We start from the raw sequence: 5,138 nt of genomic DNA on the forward strand, positions 1-5,138 counted from the left end.
TCAAAATGCCTGTTCGCAACACACCACCTGCCCACGACTCGCAGCCCTGGCAGCTTGTTTATTTTTATCGAAAGTCTCACATGGGACAGGAGAAGTATAAAAAATGGCCTTTGTCATACATTTCTACAAGAAAATGTACCGTGACAAGCCATCAAAAAGGTCAGCACCTGTGTTGGACAGAGCAAATTGGCAGCAAATGGGTTGCTAAACTCAGTTATGTAACCCTGACTGATACAGCGAGTCATGGTTCTTTCTTAAATATGGTCTTTGGGAAGTCCGTCAGGTTCGGTTTAGTAATGTTTTGGACTGATAATATTAGCTCATTTGACTTTCTTGATGTACTGGAGCAGACCTTTGTCCAATCAAGATTTTTTTTATTTTTTGATGTTCATATGAATCATAATCAGTGAGAAGAATTTTACAACATACCTGACATAATCGAATGCTGCAGGCATATCAAAATGCATGTTTACAAAAACAATAATATAAAATTTGCAGAGTGTGATGGGAAATTCACTCACCCAATCCTATCAGTTTGTCTTCATTCACCGGAAATGAAATGTCCTATTTATTCATCTGTTGAAGACATTACAAGAATGATCACAAGGTATTTGTAACTTGGTGTATGAAAACAAAGTGACAGTGGTCTGAAAAAAGTACTGTAAAATATTTTCCACATGCTAAGGTGCAATTTTCTCAAAAGCTAACAATCCGATTTTGTATCTGATGTGCTTTACACATGTATCCATATTCTTATTTCTTGTACGATGTATTTTATAAGTTTTGTAAACCACTCTCTTATAACTGCAGCAGTAGTGAAGGCTCTTTATAAAAAAGCTGTTATTGAATTGAAAAGCTATTGAATTGTATTCCCTTTGGTGTAGCTCCATCTAGTGGATGCATAATGTGGCTGCAGCCAATATTCTCACTTCTATTGTACACACTTGATAATGCGGTGCGCCCGAGATATGAAAACATTTTCAAAAGAGGCTTTTCGTTCTGATAATGCAGAAAATACTGTACTTTTATAGTGGTCTCATTACAAATATGTCAACATGAAAACTAACATGAAGACAACTTTTGTGTTCACTTGCTGTCGTCAGAGAGTAAAAATATACCCTTGAACTGCAGAATTGAGATTCGTCAAAGTCGAAGACACCTCTTGGTCTCCAGCCGCCTTTTGGCAAAACGATTTTGCTTTCATATGCAGTTCCCAGCAACTAAAATTTGGGAAAAACACTGAGAGGATCGACATTGTGATCAAAAGCAATACCTTTATAGCAGCCGTGATCAGGGAAAGGTTTCTCTCGGCCTCGTGAAGCATTTTTACTCGTGTCCCTCTCTCTATTCCAGACACTAGTCGATCTGTGTTCAGTGTGTTTCATTATGTTACAATGTATTGAATTTTGGTACTTGTCCGGGGAAATACAACTGAACACCGTCAGCTTTGCTCGTTATTTTCTTCTTCTCAGTTCACTTGTTCTTCTCTTTGGATGTTGTCCCAAATTGCCTAACCTTGCCTTGCCACTCATCTGGATTTGTTGCCTGGCTAACTGCGTCTGAAGACTTATTTTTCGTTGCATAATCACAATCACTGGATTCCCAAGGCGTTTTCCTGCAGTCAGTGAAGAGATCATCCTTGCAAGGGAACTCACAGAGGACTGTTAATGGCATATGACTCATGAAAGCACAAAAGGATGCTTAATGTCGCTGTATCTCGAAGATGAAGTAGAAGATCTGCATCGTGTAAGAAATCAGTCGTATTTAAATTTCTCAGCCAAAGACTCACATTTAAGGCTTGATTGTTAATGGCAAGAAATTGTGTCTCCAGTTTATGACATTTCCCAGCGAATCATATATGGGGGTCGTCCTTCAGTTTGGGAAACCCTGCTGTAGCAAATATGAGAGGCATCATGTTGGAGGTCGGTTTCAATGTTTCTGAGAATACACAACGTTGATGCAGGATGAATTTTACCGTTGCTGTATAGGGGTGTATAATTTTTCAAATGTTCTTCGCTGAACATCCTCTCTTTCCTATGTGGAGCCACCTTTCATTGTGAGTGGGAATTTTTATCCATGCATTATTTAAAGGCAGAGCAGAGCGAGTGTATTAACGAGCCGTGGAAGGAACAATAGTGAGTTAGCTGTGTAGCGATGACTTGGCTTGCTTTAATATTCTTGATCATTTTTCTGCTTGCTTTATGTTCTCTCTCTCTCTCTCTCTCTCTCTCTCTCTCTCTCTCTCTCTCTCTCTCTCTCACACACACACACACACAGACGCACGCACACACACACACACACGCACACAAACGCACACGCACACACACACGCACGCACACGCACGCACACGCACGCACACTCATACCGTCCTGCCCATGCTCTGCGTAAAAATTCCAAATCACTATAAAAAAGCATGCATTTATTCACCATCATATATTATTAAATTTTTAATCGGCACGGACATTCTGAGTTCCTAAATTTAATAGCCTCATAGGAATAGTCACTGCAGCGATTCTGTGAATTTGGACTGCACATCCCGCACATCTTCCGTCTTGAATCAAAAATCATGTTCCTGTTGTACGGTGCTAGTTAAATCTGCCATGCATAGTTTCTTGCGTATCTTGTCGCCAGGCAATAGTCCTTTGGCGGTGTGCTATGCCAACTTTTTTTGTATTTGCCCGTTAAGCGCAAAGCTGACTCAGAGATCCTGCTGAATTTTATATTCCCTATTTAATCCTCAAGAATCCATCAAAGTGGTAATTTTCAGAAAATGTTCCTGCGGAAGTGCCATCCTCTTTTCTGTGTGCCAGTGACAAATCATTGAAATACAGTGAAACTAATATCAAATCGTAAATTTGAAAACTGCCGCATCCCATAAATTTAGAGTGAATCCGTGACAATGACTGTCATTTTCGGATAAATTAGGTGTCACTTCGATTGACATTATTCATGTTGAACCAAATCCTAAATGGGTCCTCACACTCTCACTCATTAAGAATAAAAGGCAAAGAGAGAAGAAAATACTGTTTAAAAAAAAAATATATTTTTTTTTATAGCACAGCCACAAAGCCAGTTTTTGACTGACTTTGACTCAACTTGTCATATAGGCTTCCCTTTTTTTCTCTCCTGATGCATTGAAAAAAAAACCTGTGATTTACAGTAAAACAACCATGAGACATATTGAATGCAGAAATAATTTAGTTGTGCCCAATTACATTTGCGTAAAGTGTGGCTTCTGTTGAGTGATGTTTCACACCATAAACCTAGAGCTTTGTATACACAGGACTTTGATTTGGATCATTCATTTTGTTATTGTGCATTTTCAATAATCAATTTGAGATGTTAAACATGTCATTATGGTATACAACTATGGAGCGTTATAGACTTGTGCGAGCTACTAGCTAGCTGGTAGCTTGTCTTGCGAGTGTTACCTAAATGCCATGAACAGGACCTAGCCTCGGGCTTCACTTGACAAGATGTGCCATACCGATCAACTTTTTTTTGATCAACGTATTTATCTTATTATGCTATGCGCAGCTAATCCAATTTTCACGTATTCATGTATCGGAACTGCACCTTTGTCAATTTGTTGCAGCAAAAAAACATTGTCACACTGTTCTACACATAGGTAATTTCTGTTCCTTGTTCAAGATCGTGTCTCTGTGCAAAATAAATCAAATGTAAATAATCTTGCTCCTGCCCGTTCATGCTTGAACATATCCCCCAGAACGTAATCCATTATTTTGGCTGTATTATGTTTATTCCCATGAGAACAAAACAGTTGACATTCTTGCGAGGAAAGATGATGGCTCTCGAACAACAAACATATCATTTGTAGAATGGGATACACAGTCATAAGGCATGAAAAGAATTATATACTGAAGCATCCATGAGAACGGAAAATTGATTGTTGACTCTATACTTTAATCAATGACGGTTGGTTATTAAAATGTCATTTATATTGCCAAAACTTTACATGACTATAAAATACCCTGTATCTTCAGCTGTGTGAAATTGTATTTTATGTTTCAAAATTGAGGACATCTGGGTCACCTCATGCAAGTCAATTGACAACTGTCCGCCATGGCCCGATCGGAAACACGTGCGTGCTTCCAAAACCGCTCATAATGAAACACACCACAAATGATGGAGATTAGACAAGGAAGCTCCATCGTTGCTGTGGGCCAAGTTATTATGCAGGTAGATTCCCTGATTAAAAAAAAAAATCCGTAAACACACATGGGATCTTTCCTTTGATGGATGGATGGATGGATGGATGGATGGATGGATGGATGGATGGATGGATGGAAAAAACAGTTCATATCAAACCAAGAGCCACTTCCATCAAGAACCAGAATGCATCAACCATCAGTGGGAGCCTGTTGGGTACAGTAATCACTCTCATCAAACCGACCATCATCAAAAGGTTGCCGTTCAGATCGGTGGTAAAAAATGTCCAGCATTAGGTTACAACGCAAACGTGAATGCCACCATTTGCCTTGTTGTTTGAACATCCAACAATATCTAAATGTGACTTGAATGGCACTCAGTCAAGTACCCGACTGCAAAGAAGTGAATATGGGCTGTCCGTCAGATAACAAGAGATTTGGATTGGCAGGGTGATGAAATGGTGGCCAGTGCCAAACTTTTAGTATATATATATATATATATATATATATATATATATATATATATATATATATATATATATATATATATATATATATATATATATATATATATATATATATATATATATATATATATATATCAATGATGTGCGGTGAGGTTCATGGCTGGTGAGGCACTGACGTCATCAGTGACGTCACCGCTCGTCTCTACTTAGTATTTCAACGGTAAATGTGAAAATTCAGCGATTTTGAAAAAAATCCTAAAACTGTGAAGTTAAATGGACAAGAACTTTAAAGTACAAATCACTAAATACATCTAACTGTTTAATTTATTTTTTCATTTGATATTTCCATGACAGCTTTCCATGATGACAGGTGAGGCACTGCCCCACCTGCCTCCACTGACTGCACGTCACTGATATATATATATATATATATATATATATATATATATATATATATATATATATATATATATATATATATATATATAGAGAGAGAGAGAGA

Source organism: Hippocampus bargibanti, linkage group LG14 (assembly GCF_051943395.1).
Source record: "Hippocampus bargibanti isolate YZ-2025 linkage group LG14, ASM5194339v1, whole genome shotgun sequence".
Classification (NCBI taxonomy): Eukaryota; Metazoa; Chordata; class Actinopteri; order Syngnathiformes; family Syngnathidae; genus Hippocampus; species Hippocampus bargibanti.